This window comes from Eptesicus fuscus, chromosome 8, assembly GCF_027574615.1.
Source record: "Eptesicus fuscus isolate TK198812 chromosome 8, DD_ASM_mEF_20220401, whole genome shotgun sequence".
Taxonomy (NCBI): domain Eukaryota; kingdom Metazoa; phylum Chordata; class Mammalia; order Chiroptera; family Vespertilionidae; genus Eptesicus; species Eptesicus fuscus.
The window spans coordinates 2177614-2195527 of record NC_072480.1 but is presented as its reverse complement, the minus strand read 5'-3'; the positions used below and the strand labels follow the sequence as shown (position 1 = coordinate 2195527).

At 43.4% G+C, this 17914-nt stretch overlaps 1 protein-coding gene across 2 annotated transcripts in view; it reads left to right on the top strand.

The window, feature by feature from the left end:
• Positions 1 to 17914, top strand: part of TRPC4 (transient receptor potential cation channel subfamily C member 4) — a 370139-nt gene that overhangs the window by 104585 nt on the left and 247640 nt on the right. The gene's annotated exons all lie outside the window — the stretch shown is intronic.

The following is a 17914-nucleotide window of genomic DNA, read 5'->3' as shown; positions in this document are numbered from 1 at the left end:
TCTGAGTGAATTTCCCCTCCTCAGGATGGATAAGTTTTCCAAAGACATAGAAAGCAGCGATGATGAATTTTACTTCGAAAACGAAGAAAAAAGTGAAAAATGTAATAGTGACGAAAGTGAGTTCTCCGAGGATGCGAGTGGAGATGATGAACAAATCGCTGGTCCTAGTGGAACTACAGAAAGGAAAAAGTCCCTTACTTTGTCCAAAGATCTGGCTGAAAGTACTGACAGTGACAGTGACATTGAATTCATAAAGGCAAAACGAAGACGCACAATTGTTTATTCGAGTGAGAGTGATGGAGATATAGGTGATATCATTGAGAAATTGGGTATAAGACCCAGTGAAAGTTACGTTTCTAGGGGAAAACAGGAAAAAGAAAAGTGGACATCTACATCTGTGAATGACAAAGAGCCTAGCAGAATCCCTTTCTCCACTGGTCAGTTACATGTTGGACCTCAAGTTCCTTCTGGATGTGCCACACCAATAGATTTTTTTCAGTTGTTTTTTACTGAGACGTTGATAAAAAATATAATGGATGAGACAAATGAGTATGCTAGGCATAAAATTAGCCAGAAAGAACTATCCCAGCGATCCACTTGGAATAATTGGAAAGATGTGACGATAGAGGAAATGAAGGCTTTTCTTGGTATAATACTAAATATGGGTGTATTGAATCACCCCAACTTGCAGGGTTATTGGTCCATGGATTTTGAGTCTCATATACCATTTTTTCTATCTGTTTTCAAAAGAGAAAGGTTCTTGCAAATATTTTGGATGTTACACTTGAAAAACGACCAAAAGTCAAGTAAAGATTTGAGAACAAGAACCGAGAAGGTAAACTGCTTCTTGTCATACCTTGAAATGAAATTTAGGGAGAGATTCTGTCCTGGAAGAGAGATTGCTGTTGATGAGGCTGTTGTTGGTTTCAAGGGAAAGATACAGTTCATCACATATAATCCTAAAAAGCCAACAAAATGGGGTATTCGTTTATATGTCCTCTCAGATTCAAAATGTGGTTACGTACATTCATTTGTCCCTTATTATGGAGGAATAACATCTGAAACGTTAGTGAGACCTGATCTCCCTTTTACTAGCAGAATAGTTTTAGAGCTTCATGAAAGATTGAAGAACTCAGTACCTGGTTCTCAAGGTTATCATTTCTTCACTAACAGGTATTACACTAGTGTCACTCTTGCAAAGGAATTGTTCAAGGAAAAAACACACTTGACAGGGACAATAATGCCCAATAGGAAAGATAATCCACCTGTTATCAAACATCCAAAGCTAATGAAAGGCGAGATAGTGGCTTTCAGGGATGAAAATGTAATGCTTCTTGCGTGGAAAGACAAGAGGATAGTCACAATGCTCAGTACATGGGACACTTCAGAGACTGAGTCTGTGGAAAGGAGAGTGCGTGGTGGTGGGAAGAAATAGTTCTCAAACCCAAGGTCGTGACCAACTATACAAAGTTTATAGGGGGGTGTTGATATAGCTGATCACTACACAGGCACATACTGTTTTATGAGGAAGACTCTAAAATGGTGGCGTCAATTGTTTTTCTGGGGGCTTGAGGTCAGTGTTGTAAATTCCTATACATTGTACAAAGAATGTCAAAAAAGAAAAAATGAAAAACCGATAATGCATGTGAAATTTATTAGGAAACTAGTACATGATCTTGTTGGAGAATTCAGAGATGGTACACTAACTTCCAGGGGTAGATTATTATCCACTAACTTAGAGCAACGTTTAGATGGAAAGCTCCATATAATCACACCTCACCCTAACAAAAAACACAAAGATTGTGTTGTTTGTTCTAACAGAAAAATCAAAGGAGGAAGAAGAGAGACGATTTATATTTGCGAAACATGTGAATGTAAACCAGGTCTTCATGTGGGTGAATGTTTCAAAAAATATCACACCAGGAAAAATTATAGAGATTAAAATTACTCTTTGAATGTATCAATAATGTGAAATATAAAAAAATCCAATAAATAAGTTTGTATGAAAAGAAACTCCAGTTTTTTATTCTACTGCCGTGCTTTGTAAAATCTGGAGTATTTAAAAAATTAAATCCCGAGTAGAATAAAGGAATTGAGAAAAAAGCAAGCAAGTACAAAGGGTTAACCTATAGTCACACACAATAGGGTGGTGAAAGCTTGGGGGAGGGGGAAGTGGGCAATAAGGAGGGGAAGGGACATATGTAACACTTTCAACAATAAAGATTTATTAAAAATGAATAAATAAATAAATAAAATAAAGTTAACAGCAAGAGAGTAATACATTTCTAATGAAAAATTTCATGGATGTGAAGTATCATTAAAGGAAATTCAGATCTGTACTTATTATCCAGTAAAATTGTGTTTTTTGTTTCCATCACTATTTGAGCTGTCAGTTCTCAAGTAACTGTTTACTTCTATCTCAAGAAAATATTGGTTCTCTGCTTACATTTGAATTATAGTAATTATTTATTCCAGAACAATAATTTGGAAAAAAATTATATAAGATGAAAAAGAAAGAAAATGAGATTTTGGAGTTAAAAAAAAATTGTATTCAATTTCTTTTGAACTTAGCCCTGAATTATCCCTCGTTACATTGCCAATTATTACAAAACTAGAGTCTCGGTGCACGAAATCGTGCACTTGGGGAGTCCCTCAGCCTGGCCTGCTCCCTCTCACAATCTGGGACCCCTCGGGAGATGTAGCAGTGTGCCAAGCTTCCTTAGGAAAGGAGCTTTTCCTAACAAGGAAGAAAACAACTTCTTTTGTGTGCATTGCCTCTGATTCTAAAATCATACACACTACTTTGAACCATTTCAAAAATATCAACTCATTTTCTTAGGTTATAATGTTTAAGACTCAGAGATCTGATATATATATATATATACACACACACATACTAGAGGCCCAGTGCATGAAATTCATGCATGGGGGGGGGTGTCCCTCAGCCCAGCCTGCACCCTCTACAATCTGGTACATCCCTCTCACAATCCAGGACTGCTGGCTCCCAACCGCTTGCCTGCCTGCCTGCCTGCCTGATTGCCCCTAACCGCTTCTGCCTGCCAGCCTAATCACCCCCTAACCACTCCCCTGCCATCCTGATAGAGGCCTAACTGCTTCCCTGCCAGCCTGATTGCCCCTAACTGCCCTACCCTGCCAGCCTGGTCATCAAACTGCCTGGTTACCTCCCAACTTCTCTCCCCTGCTGGCCTGGTCATCCCCAACTGCCCTCCCCTCAAGGCCTGTTCCCCCCCAACTTCTCTCCCCTGCAGACCTGGTCACCCCAACTGCCCTCCCCTGCTGGCCTGGTCACCCCCAACTACCTTCCCCTGCTGGCCTGGTCATCCCCAACTGCCCTCCTCTGCAGGCCTGGTCCCACCCAACTGCCCTCCCCTCCAGGACTGATCCCCCCCAACTGCCTTCCCTTGCAGGCCTGGTCCCGCCCAACTGCCCTCCCCTGCCAGTCTGGTTCCCCCCCCCAACTGCCCTTCCCTGCAGGCCTGGTTCCCCCCAACTGCCCTCCCCTGCTGGCCTGATTGCCCACAACCGCCATCCTGTGGTGGCCATTTTGTGTCCACATGGAGGCAGCCATCTTTGACCACATGGGGGTGGCCATCTTGTGTATTGGAGTGATGGTCAATTTTCATATTACTCTTCTATTAGATAGGATACTAGTGACCTGGTGCATGAAATTTGTGCATGGAGGGTGTTTCCTTCAGCCAAGCCTGCACCGTCTCTAATTGGGGATCACCTTGGGGGATAACTGGCAGTCATACATTCCTCTCACAATCTGGGACCACTGGCTCCTAATCACTCACCTCTCTGCCTGCCTGATTGCCCCTAACCCCTCTGTCTGCCTGTCTCATCGCCCCTAACCTCTCTGTCTGCCTGCCTGAACATCCCTAACTGCCTCTGCCTGCCTGCCTGATCGCCCCTAACTTCCCTCCCCTGCCAACTTGATCTTGCCCCCAACTGCTCTCCCTGCTGGCCTGATCTCGCCCCAAACTGCCTCTGCCTGCCTGATCACCCCTAACTGCCTCTGCCTGCCTGTCTGATCACCCCTAACTGCCCTTCCCTGCCGACCTGATCTTGCCCCAAACGGCCCTCCCCTGTTGGCCTTATCTTGCCCCCAATGGCCCTCCCCTGCTGGCCTGATCTTGCCCCCAACAGCCCTCTCCTGCTGCCATGGTTGCCCCCAACTGCCCTCCCCTGCTCACCTGATCTCACCCCCAACTGCTCTCCCTTGCTCACCTGATCTTGCCCCCAACTGCTCTCCCCTGCCCGCCTGATCACCCCTAACTGACCTCCCTTGCCAACCTGATCTCGCCCCCAACTACCCTCCCCTGCAGGCCTGGTCTTGCGCCCAACTACCCTCTCCTGCAGTCCTGGTCTTGCCCCCAACTGCCCTCGCCTGCTTGTCAATTTGGTTCTGATTGGTCGGTTTCTATGCCAGTCAGAATCAAAAGCTCCACCTCCTAGGCAGCCATTGGCTCCTCGCACTTCACACAGATTTGGTTCTGATTGGTCGGTTCCTATGCCAGTCAGTGTTTCCGGGCTTATCTCCGGGCCTGATCAGAGAGGCAGAGCTGATCAGCAGCCCCCATGGAGGCCTGGAGAGAAACAGAGATGCGGCTGCTGGCGAAGCCTGGAGAGAAAGAGAGAGGCAACGGTTGATCAACAGCTGCCACAGAGGCTGCAGATCAGACCCTGCCTCTCTCTCTGGGCCTCTCTCTGAGCCTGATCCACAGCCCCCTTGGCAGTCAGTGCTGGATCACCACGGCAACCCAGCACTGACTGCAGGACTGACTTCCAGTGTTCGGTCGGTTGTTATGGACCCTGGGTTTATATATATATAGATATAGATATAGATATAGATATATATATAGATATAGATATAGATATAGATATAGATATAGATATAGATATATAGATAGATAGATATAGATAGATATATAGATATATAGATATATAGATATATAGATATATATATAGATATATATAGATATATAGATATATATAGATATAGATAGATAGATATATTTCAGAGAGAAAGCAAGAGGAAGAAATAGAAACATCAATAATGAGAGAGAATCATTGATCATCTGACTTCTTCCTGCAAGCCCCTCACTGGGGATTGAGACAGCAACCAAGCATGTGCCCTGCCCGGGATTCAAACCCTGACCTCTTGGTGCATGGGCCAATGCTCAACCACTGAACCACACTGACCTGGCAGGAATCTTATATTTTAAACGGGCTAGAATAATCTTAATATACAACTATAAGATACTGATGAAAACCTTTATTTGATTAAAGTTTTTAAAGTATAACATGTGAAAATTAAAAGTAATTCTATGCCTTAGATCTGATAAAATGAGGTTAAATATTTATGTGCCCTCAGCAATTGGGCCAGGCATTCTTAAATGTATTTTATTAATACAATATTATGATTTACTTTATTTAGGTTTTTTGGGGGATGAGTATTTAAGGGATTGACACAATTATTACAAAGGTCTCCTATTATATCTGTTCAGTTTTGATATTATCTTATAAATGATGAGTAGAATAAAATTCCCAGATGCTCTATCCATGAAATGAAACAAAGAACACAGTACAGCTGGTTGTGCTCACTTGTTTCATTTTTGTTCTCTCTGATGACTACAGTGATTTTGGTTCTGATATCATAACTGATTTAACTTTGTCTTTGGCCATAACGACTTGTGTGAAGGCACTGAAACAAAACACTCTGACTCTTTTACCATACCCTCATGATGAAATACTACAGTGATATTTAATCAACTGAAGCTGCCAAATTCTTGTCAAGAGTTGTCCAACACAGCCCTGGTTGGTTTGGCTTAGTGGATAGAGCATTGGCCTGTGGACTGAGGGATCCCAGGTTTGATTCTGGTCAAGGGCAAATGCTTAGGTTGTGGGCTTGATCCACAGTGGGGGGCATACAGAAAGCAGTCAATCAATGATTCCCTCTCATAATTGATGTTTCTATCTCTCTCTTCCTCTCCCTTCCTCTCTGAAATTAATAAAAAAAAATCAATACTAATAAAAGGGTAATATGCTAATTAAACTGGATAGACCAGACATCGTCTGGACATCCTTCTGGACAAAGCCATGGTGGCGGGGTTGAGGCAGAGGTGGTTAAGGGTGATCAGGCTGGCAGGGGAGAGTGGTTAGGCGCAATAAGGGAGGCAGGCAGAGGTGTTAGGGGGAATCAGGCAGGCAGGCAGAGTGGTGAGGGGTGATCAGGAATGCAGGCAGGTGAGCAGTTAGGAGCCAGCAGTCCTGGATTGTGAGAGGGATGTCTGATGTGGGATCGGGCCTCAACTTGCAGTCAGACATCCCCCGAGGGATCCCGGATTGGAGAGGGTGAAGGCTGGGCTGAGGGACCCCCCCCTCTGTGCACAAATTTCATGCACCAGCCCTCTAGTCTACACTAATAAAAGAGAAACATGCAAATTGTCCATCATTCCGCTACACCCACCAGCCACGCCCACTAGCTAATCAGGAGCGAGTATGCAAATTAGCCCAACCAAGATGTTGGTGGCCATGGAGCGGGAAAGAGCTGGAGGCTTAGGTTGCCCCTGGCAATGGAGAAAGCCAAGCTTCCCACCCTCCCTGGCCAGCCCTGGCCTCTACTCAAGGCTACAAAGTTTCAGTTATAGAAGATAAATTCCAGATACCTGCTTCCAGTGGCCCTGGCCTCTGCTCAAGGAGGCTCTGAGAGAGAAAGAAAGAAAAGAGAAAAAGGAGGGGCTGGGAGCCTGGATTGCGGGGGGCATGGGCAACCTGAAAACAACCATCAGCCCCTCACCCAGACTGGCCCGGCATCCCAGTGGGGATCCCCACCCTAAAGGTGGTGTGGCCAGCCTGGAAATAGCCCTCAGTCCCTCACCCCATCAGTGGGGGTCAGTTGGAGGTGATCAGGACAGTGGGGGGGGGCAGTTTGGAGTGAGCAGGCCAGCAGGGGGCAGTTGAGGGGGAGCAGGCCAGTGGGGAGGGAACGTGGGGGCGAGCAGGGCAGCAGGCGGTGCAGTGGGGGTGAGCACACTGGCACAAGGGGAAGTTGGGGGTGATCAGGCTGGCAGGGGGGCAATTGGGGGCAAGCAGGCTGGCGGCGGACGACAGTTGGAGGCAAGGCCAGTGGCAGAGGGGAGTTGGGGGTGAGCAGGCTGGCAGGCAGAGTGGTTAGGGGCAATCAGGCAGGCAGGCAGGCAGGTGAGCGGTTAGGAGCCAGCAGTCCTGGATTGCGAGAGGGATGTCCGACTGCTGGTTTAGGCCTAATCTCTGTAAATCTCCTTCGAAGGGTCCCAGATTGGAGAGGCTTCAGGCCGGGCTGTGGAACCGCCCCCCCCCCCCCCGCCCCATGCACAAATTTCATGCACCAGGCCTCTAGTATTAAAATAAAGAGTTGTCCAAGACAAAAAAAATAATAATATTAATTTCTTACATATTAACTGAAAGGTTAACATGATGATATCCAGACAAGCTGAATAACCATCTCAGAGGGTGGATAAAGAAAAACTAAATTTATTTTGGAAAAGAGATGGAGGATGGGATATCCAAAGGGAAGGGCTGCACAGCACTGAGTCAAGGGGATATAAAGTCCATGATGGCAGCACCCAGGAGCTGGAGTATTATCCTTATATGCAGTCACTAGCAGGAAGCTCTTGTCATCAGTGTGTCAGGGGACTGAGTTTGTGGGCTTAGAATTCGGATAGAGTGCAGATATGCTATCAGGTCTTTAGAACAGTTTTCATTTCTTATATGTTCTGATTCCTGGTGTCCATCAAGTTTTTCCCTGTCTTTGTCCTCCTGTGGCAGGGAACTTACAAATGGCTATTAAGGGTTGTATTGCCATATAGTCCTAATATTTCCCTACTCTTTCTATTTGGTAGTAATTATTCTTATGGAATACGGGTGAAGGTCTCTAACTTCTGTCAATCTTCCTAAAGAACAAGGCCTCCTGGTGCTGTTGGCAAGGATCCTATCTGATAAAAGAGTAATATGCAAATTGACCATACCTCCGCTATGCCCACAAGCCATGCCCACCAGCCAATCAGGAGCGAGTATGAAAATTAACCCAACCAAGCTGTCTGCAGCCATGGAGCGAGCTGGAGGCTTGGGTTTCCCAAGCAATGGAGGAAGCCAAGCTTCCTGTACAACCTGGCTGGCCCAGGCCTCTGGTCAAGGCTACAAAGTTTCAATTATAGAAGATAAATAAATCCCAGATACCAGGGCCTCCGCTTGGGTCGCTGTGGGGGGTGGCTGGCTTGCAAAACAACACAGGCCCTCGCCCAGACCACCAAATGCCCCAAGGGGAACCCCCACCCTGATCTGGGACACCCTTCAGGGCAAACCAGCCGGCCCCCACCTGTGCACCAGGCCCCTAATAAAAGAGTAATATGCAAATTAACCATCACTCCAACACACAAGATGGCTGTCCCCATGTGGTCAAAGATCCTGTCCTCATGTGGACACAAGATGGCTTCCACAAGATGGCCAGCAGGGGAGGGCAGTTGGGAGGGACCAGGCCTGCAAGGGAGGGCAGTTGGGGGCGATCAAGCCTGCAGGGGAGGGCAGTTAGGAGTGACCAGGCCGGCAGAGGAGGGAAGTTGGGGGCGACCAGGCCTGCAGGGAAGGGCAGTTGGGTTGGGACCCAGGCCTGCAGGGGAGAGCAGTTGGGGGGGACCAGGCCTGCAGGGGAGGGCAATTATGGGTGACCAGGCCTGCAGGGGTGTGCAGTTAGGGGTGACCAGGCCTACAGGGGAGGGCAGTTAGGGGCAAACAGGCTGGCAGGGAAGCAGTTAGGCATCAATCAGGTTGGCAGGGGAGTGGTTAGGGGGTGATCAGGAAGGCAGGCAGGTGAGCATTAAAATAAAGAGTTGTCCAAGACAAAAAAATAATAATATTAATTTCTTACATATTAACTGAAAGGTTAATATGATGATATGCAGACAAGCTGAATAACCATCTCAGAGGGTGGATAAAGAAAAACTAAATTTATTTTGGAAAAGAGATGGAGGATGGGATATCCAAAGGAAAGGGCTGCACAGCACTGAATCAGGGCCTCCACTTGGGAGCCAGCAGTCCTGGATTGTGAGAGGGATGTCTGACTGCCTGGGATTGGGCCTAAATGGGCAGTCAGACATCCCTCTAGGGGTTCCAGATTGGAGAGGATGCAGGCTGGGTTGAGGGACACACACCCCCATGCAAGAATTTCGTGCACCGGGCCTCTAGTATATGTATAAACAATCAGAAACCAACCAGCCAGTGGCTTAGAATGTCCATTAGTATAAGGAAGGGTGAAATTATCAGAACAATTCATATTTTAGTTATTAGATACTATAAGACAATAATTAGATCAACTGGTAAAAGTCAGACATTTTTCAGAGGAAACTACTGCAGCCACCTTTAGAGAAAATATGCCTTCATCATTTTTCTGGACAATGGGTCCCAATGCATAAAGGTCCCTGTATGTGACTTTCTTCCCAAAATGAATAAAATGAGTATAATTCTATATATTAGCAATAGGTGTCCCAACTCCTACTAGACAGGATGTAAAGGTCTATTCTACATATGTTCCTCCTAAAAGGCAAAAGTCAGAGATATTAAGAACATTTTTTACTAATTACACCCAAATATTTTTGTCTCTTCTGAATGGAATTCTTCAGCCAAACCAGCCATGGTCAAGAGCATGATTATAGTAAATGTTGTCTTTGAAAGATAACCTTGAGGTGTTTCTTGAGTTCAGTTACCCATTCTTCCCCTTCTGGCACCCTATTTACTCTGGTGTAATGGATCTAGGGCTTTATCCCTGACAACTTCAGAAGCTCAAGCATGTCCCAGGATCCCATCCATGTTGATTGTCAGTGATCTGGTTTTCCATGTTTCGAGTAGAACTCCTGCTAAGAAGGAATGTAGCATACCTGTGACAGAAAAATCCCTAGCACATGCCAAATTATTAATAACTATCACTGTTTGATAAAGATGCTGCATATAATGCTTAATTTTAACATTATTTCTACATATACATCTGTTCCTATAGCTGCCTGAAAGGGTCTCCCATATATTATTTCATAGGGCCTCAAACCAATCCCACTTCAGGGAGCTACTCTAATTCTGAGCAGGAAAATTGGCAACACCTGATTCTAATGCAGATGAGTCTCCTGACATAGTTTGGCTATATTATTTTTTAGGGTATGGTTAATTTTCTCAACCTTTCCTGAGGCCTAGATGATATCTCTAGGGACAAAAGATCAGAAGGCCTAAATGTATAACTAACAATATGCTAGGGAGGAGAGGCCACCCTTGGGGCAAGGTCCCTACAATTCTTTGCTAGGCACCTGGGGCTTCCATTCCAGTGACCTTCTGTACCTGGCCTGTCATACTTGCTCAGCTCATCCTATCTAATAATAGACAAATATGCAAATTGACCATACCTCCAACACACCCACAAGCCACACCCACCATCCAATCAGAGCAAGTATGCAAATTAACCCAAACCAAGATGGCTACAGCCACAGAGAGCAAGGTTTCCTAGGTAACAGAGGAAGCCAAGCTTTCCGCCTGCCCTGGCCAGGCCTAAGCCTCCACTCAAGCTACAAAGTTTCAATTATAGAAGGTAAACAAATTCAAACAAATGGCGGCAGAACGGAGCTTGAGAGAGCAGTCCAGGGTTGCTGCCGGCAACAGGGGAAGCAAAACTTTTCGCACACCCTGGCTGGGCCCACCCGCTTAAGGCAACAAAGTTTCAATTATAACTCCAACACAAATGGCTGCCTGCCTCAGAGGGAGCCACAGGCTTGGCTCCACTCCAGGCTACAAAGTTTCAATTGTAGAAGGAAAATAAATCCCAAATACCAGGGCCTCTGCTTGGGTTGTCAGGGGGCGTGGCTGGCCTGCAAACCACCACAGGCCCCTCGCCCAGGCCGCCCCACACCCCAAGGGAACCCCACCTGATCCGGGACGCCCTTCAGGGCAAACCAGCTGCCCCCCCCCCCTGTACCAGGCCTCTATCCTATCTAATAAAAGAGTAATATGCAGATTGATCATTACTGCAACACACAATATAGCTGCCCCCATGTGATCAAAGATCCTGCCCCCATGTGGACATAAGATGGCCACCACAAGATGGCCAGCAGGAGAGGGCAGTTGGGGGGCACACGACCTGCAAGGGAGGGCAGTTGAGAGGGACCAGGCCTGCAAGGGAGGGCAGTTGGAGGTGATCAACCCTGCATGAGAGGGCAGTTAGGGGTGACCAGGCTGGCAGAGGAGGAAAGTTGAGGGCAAACAGGCTGGCAGCAGAGTGGTTAGGGGGTGATAGGCTGGCAGGCAGAAGTGGTTAGGGGCAATCAGGAAGGTAGGCAGGCAAGCAGTTGGGAGCCAGCAGTCCTGGATTGTGAGAGGGATGTCTGACTGCCCATTTCGGCCCGATTCCGATGTCTGACTATCTAAACAGCAGCCAGACATCCCTCAAGGGGTCCCATATTGGAGAGGGTACAGGCTGGGCTGAGGGACAACCCCCCTCTGTGCACGAATTTCGTGCACCGGGCCTCTAGTATCTGTATAACATTCTCCCCCTCAAGGATTTTGGGTTCTGAATTCTTTCAGAGAAAAGGGGCATAGTATTTCTTCTGAATGTGCTTCCTGCTGAAAGGGAGTGATGTTTTCCTTCTGAGCCAAAAGATCCTTGCTCTCTGTCAGAGGGATGATGAGGCCTGGGCACAAAAGGAAGTTGTAATGGTGTAAAGGTATTTCCTGAGTAAAAATAGGGTTTGTAACCCAGTGGAGAAAAATTGTTTTATAAATTTCAGTATCACTGGGGAAAAAGATAGAATGACAATAATTATGATAAATAGTCCGATAAAAGGAAAAAATTCTGGTTGTTAATAATTACAAGTCAAAGAATGAGAAAAAAATGAAACATTAGTTTGGATGGTTGTAGTCAAATATTTAAGAAAACTAGATAAAAATTTAGGATCCAGTTTAGTTTAGCTCATGGGTGAAAAAATAAAACTTTGAAGATAATGAACTGAATTAGAGTCTAATATTTAAAACTATTTATATGGAGAATTTTCCCCCTAAAATTACCCTCATTTTTACTAAAGAGCCAAATGAACACCAATTTATTTACTGTATTGAGGCTAGTTTCAATTTGTCCTGATTATTTGCATGAACACAATAAGAATAGCAATTGATCGTATAGGTTTTTTAAAAAATCTGCTCTGCTGAAATTTCAACATTGAGCCTTAATTAGCCTGTCAGGGCAAATAATCTGAGTGACTTAGCTGCCATCAGGTTTTCCTGCAATATCTGTAGACTTGGGTGAATTCCTCAAGTTATTGAGGTCCCCAAAGATATCTTGAGGATACTTCCTTGCCATCTCCCAGGAAAGCAACCTCATTCCTTACCTGGAAAGACTGCCATGAACCATGTGACCAAGCAAGATAGCAGACTTTCTCCAAGGGGCCCATATTGGCTTCATAATCAATCTTCACTCACTAAGACTTTTTGATGACATCCGGAGCCCAGGAATGTCTCTCTCAGGCATGACATTCCAGTCAAAGTCTTGGTTAATAAAACCACAATTGGAAACTGGTATTATTGAATTCATGCAAAGAACCATGTTGCCATGACTCGCTTATTAAGAATTGACAAATTTTGGAAGGATTAGTAGGAAGAAAAATAAAAAGGCTTTCATATTGCTTAAGAAGGTATAATGTATCAAATTGTTCTAGGAAAATAAAAACAAATTTTCTTATATTTGGAAGGCAGAAAGATTTTCATCCTACCTAATAAAACAGTAATATGCAAATTGACTGCACCTTCGCTACACTCAAGCCACGCCCACCAGCCAATCAGAGCGAGTATGCAAATTACCCAACAAAGATGGTGGTTAATTTGCATACGCTGAGGGAGGGAGGAGTGAAGACTGAAGACAACTTAGAAGGAAGAGGGAGGAAAAGTGGAAAGCAAGGTGGCTGCCAGAGGGAAAGCCCGGGCGGGGCGGAGAGGGGTGGAGCAGTGCAGAGCAGGGCGGGCGGCAGCGGCGGCCACAACGGCGGTGGCACAGAGCATGCGGCCACAGCGGCCACTTGTAGGATTCTTCCTGCAAATGGGCTACTAGTATAACTAATATTTTGTTTGTCCTGATTACTTGCTAATGTTTATCTTTTAAAGATATTTATTTTTTAATACATTTGTATTGATTTCAGAGAGGAAGAAAGAGGGAGAAGGAGACAGAAACATCAATGATGAGAGAGAATCATTGATTGGCTGCCTCCTGCATGCCCCACACTGGGGATCCAACCCACAACCCAGGCATGTGCCCTAACCGGGAATCAAACCATGACCTCCTGGTTCATAGGTTGATGCTCAACCACTGAGCCAGGCCGGTTAGGCAATTTGCTAGTATTTCATGTTTTCTATTTTTCTTTTTTTTTCTTTATTGATTAAGGTATTACATATGTGTCCTTATCGCCCCATTGCCCCCCACCACTCCCCCACTTATGCTCTCACCCTCTTGGTGTCTGTGTCCATTGGTTAGGCTTATATGCATGCATACAAGTCCTTTGGTTGATATCTCCCTCTTACCACCACCCTCCCCTGCCTTCTCTTTGAGGTTTGACAGTCTGATCGATGCTTCTCTGTCTCTGGATCTGTATCTGTTCATCAGTTTATGTTGTTCATTATATTCCACAAATGAATGATATCATGTGATATTTATCTTTCTCTGACTGGCTTATTTTGCTTAGCATAATTCTCTCCAGGTACATCCATGCTGTTGTAAATGGTAGGAATTCCTTCTTTTTTATTCCATTGTGTAGATGTACCACAGTTTTCTAAGCCACTCATCTGCTGATGGGCACTTAGGCTGTTTCCTAATCTTAGCTGTTGTAAATTGTGCTGCTATGAACAGAGTGGTGCATATATCCTTTCTGATTGGTGTTTCTAGTTTCTTGAAAAATATTCCCAGAAGTGGGATCACTGGGTCAAATGGGAGTTCCATTTTTAGTTTTCTGAGGAAACTCCATACTGTTTTCTACAGTGGCTGCACCAGTCTGCATTCCCACCAGCAGTGTACTATGGTACCCTTTTCTCCACATCCTCACCAATGCTTGTCCTTTGTTGATTTGTTGATAATAGCCATTCTGAAATGTGTGAGGTGTTACCTCATTGTTTTCATTTGCATCTCTTCAATCATTAATGACTTTGAGTCTTTTTTCATATGTCTCTTATTCTTCTGTATGTCTGCTTTGGAAAAGTGTCTACTTAGGTCATTTGCCCATTTTTTAATTGAATTATTTGTCTTTCTTTTGTTAAGGTGTATGAGTTCTTTATATATTTTGGAAATTAACCCCTTTTCAGATATATAATCGGCAAATATGTTCTCCAATGCAGTGGGCTCCCTTTTCATTTTGTTGATGCTTTCTATTGCTGTGAAGAAGTCTTTTATTTTGATATAGTCCCATATATTTATTTTCTCCTTATTATCCCTTGCCCCAGGAGATGTATATTGCCATGAGAGTTATCTGAGATTTTGCTGCCTATGGTTACTTCTAGGATTTTATGTGTTCATGACCAACAGCTAGGTCTTTTAGCCCTGGCTGGTTTGGCTCAGTGAATAGAGCATCAGCCTGTGGACTGAAGGTTCCCAGGTTCTATTCTAGTCAAGGGCACATGCCTGGGTTGTGGGCTCGCTCCCCAGTAGGGGGCTTCCATGAGGCAGCCGATCAATGATTCTCTCTTATCACTGATGTTTCTCTCTCTCTCTCTCTGCCTCTCTCTCTCTGCCTCTCTCTCTCTGCCTCTCTCTCTCTCCTCTCTCTCTCTCTCTCTCTCTCTCTCTCTCTCTCTCTCTCTCTCTCTCTCTCTTTCTCTGCCTCTCTCTCTCTCTCTCTCTCTCTCTCTCTTTCTCTCTCTCTCTCTCTCTCTCTCTCTCTCTCTCTCTCTCCCCCTCCCTCCCTCCCTCCCTCTCCCTTCCCCTCAGAAATCAATAAAGATATATTTTAAAAAATAAAATAAATAAATAAATTTTAAAAAGCATTTTTATCCATTTTGGGTTTATTCTTGTGTATGGTGTAATTTGGTGATCTAGGTTCATTATTTTTGCATGTACCTGTCCAATTTTCCAACACTATTGATTGAAGAGAATATCTTTACTCCATTGTATGCTCTTGCCTCCTTTGTCAAATATTAACTCAGCGTAATGGCTTGGGTCAGTTTCTGGATTCTCTATTCTGTTACATTGATCTATATGGCTGTTCTTGTGCCACTACCAGACTGTTTTGCCTATAGTGGCATTGTAGCATAACTTGATATCTGGCATTGTAATCCCTCCATCTTTGTTCTTCTTTCTCAAGATGGATGCAGCTATTTGGGGTCTTTTTTGCTTACTTATAAATTTTTGGAGTGTTTGTTCTAGATCTGTGAAATATGCCATTGGTATTTTAATAGGGGTTCCATTGAATCTATAGATTGCTTTAGGTAGTATGTACATTTTAATGATTTTGATTTTACCAATCCATGAACACAGTATATTCTCTCACTTGTTTATATCATCCTCTATTCCATATTTCATCATCCTATAGTTTTCCAAGTATAGGGTTTTTACCACCTTGGTCAAGTTTATTCCTAAGTATCTTAATTTTTTTGTTGCAATGGTAAATGGATTTTTTTTTTTTTTTTTAGTTTCTCTTTCTGAGAGTTCATTATTGTTGTATAAAAATGCCATTGATTTCTGGGTGTTAATCCTGCTACATTGCCAAATTCCTTGATTAAATTTAGTAGTTTATTCATGGAGTCTTTAGGATTTTCTGTGTACAATAACATGTCATCTGCAAATAATGAAAGTTTTACTTTCTCTTTCCAATTTGGATGACTTTTATTTATTTTATCTTGTCTGATCACTGTGACTAGTATTTCCAGTCCTATCTATACTAATAAAAGGGTAATGTGCTAATTAGGCTGGGTAGACCAGACATCTTCTGGACATCCTTCCAGACAAAGCCACAGTGGCAGGGGCCAAGGCAGAGGTGGTTAGGGGCAATCAAGCCAGCAGGGGAGAACAGTTAGGGATGATCAGGCCAGCAGGGGAGAGAAGTTAAGGATGATCAGGCAAGCAGGCAAAGGCGGTTAGGGGTGATCAGGCAGGAAGGCAGAGTGGTTAGGGGCGATCATGAAGGCAGGCAGGTGAGCAGTTAGGAGCCAGCAGTCCCAGATTGCGAGAGGGTGCAGGCCAGCAGTCCCGGATTGTGAGAGGGTGTAGGCCCTACCCCACCGTGCATGGATTTCATGCACCAGGCCTCAAGTGTCAAATAAGAGTGGTGAAAGCAGACATCCCTGTTTTGTTCCTGTTCTTAGAGAAAATTAGTTTAGTTTTTGACCATTGAGTATGATGTTGGCTGTAGGTTTTCATATTTGGTCATTATAATATTGAGGTATGATCCCTCTATGCCCACTTTGCTGAGAGATTTAATCAAAAAAGGGTGTTGAATTTTGTTGAATGATTAATCTGCATCAGTTGATATGATCATGTGATTTTTGTCTTCCAATTTGCTTATGTGATATATCACATTTATTGTTTTGTGAATATTGTACCAGCCTTGCATTCCTGAAATAAATCCCACGTGGTCATGGTATATGATCTTTTTAATGTATAAAGGGATGTTCATAGCATTACAGGCCTACCTCAAATATTTATTAGAAGAAAATCTTCTAATAAATTATCTAACCCTACAACTTAAAGAATTATAAAGAGGACAACAATAAAAGCCCAGAGAAAGTAGAAGGAAGGAAATAATAAAGATTAGAGCAGAAATAAATGACCTACAGACTAAAAAACAATACAAGAGCTGATTCTTTGAAAAGATAAACAAGATTGATGCACATTTAGTCAGACTCATTATGAAACAAAGATAGAGTACTCAAATAAAATCAAAAACAGAAAAGGCAAAGTGACAACTGACCTAAGAGAAATACAAATGATCACAAAAAAAGTGCTATGAACAACTAAATTCCAGAAGTTGAACAACCTGGATGAAATAGACATATTCCTAGAAAAATACAATCTTCCAAAACTGAATCAGGACGTATCAAAAAACCTGAATAGGCCAATAACTACTGATGAAATTGAAGCAGTAATAAAAACAAACAAACAAACAAAAACAAAAAACAACTCCCATCAAACAAAAGCCCTGGTCCAGATGGCTTCACAGGGGAGTTTTACCAAACACTCAGAGAAGAACTAACATCTATCCTCCTTAAACTATTCCAAAAAATTCAAGAGCAAGGGAGTTTTCCAAGCTTTTTTTTTTTTTTTTACAAGGTTAGCATTAGCCTAATTCCTTAACACTAGGATTTTAAAGTGTGGAATCTAATTCCCTTGAGTTTCTTTACAACTAATTAAGTAACACATAAACACTTTCTCCTAATTCATTTTTTCTTCCATAATTAAATATGAAATTGTATGTTCAAAACATTATATAAATTTATTATTTTAAATTATGTTGATTATAACATGATAAATTTATCTTTTAAAATAGAAAATCTTAACTTTAAATCAGACATAAATATAGTTTTTATTTGATACTGCTTTAAATAAAAGGAATAGATTAAGCATTTTTTTCAGAGGCATTTTATTCTATTCATTTCACAAAATGTGTATCCACAGGATAAGCAATCCTTACCAATGTAGCTTTTGCCCTACACAAAATCATTATGTTAGTGATATATTTTTTAAATTTTTATTGTTATTGGACACCTTTTCTTGGTTCTCAAATGAATTACTTTTATGCTTAAAACTGGCACTTCTGACTCCATGACGACTAATAAAATCTGCTATTTTCCATTAGTCAGATGCAATCACTTAGGTTTCAATAATGAAGAACCATTTCTTTTGTTTCTG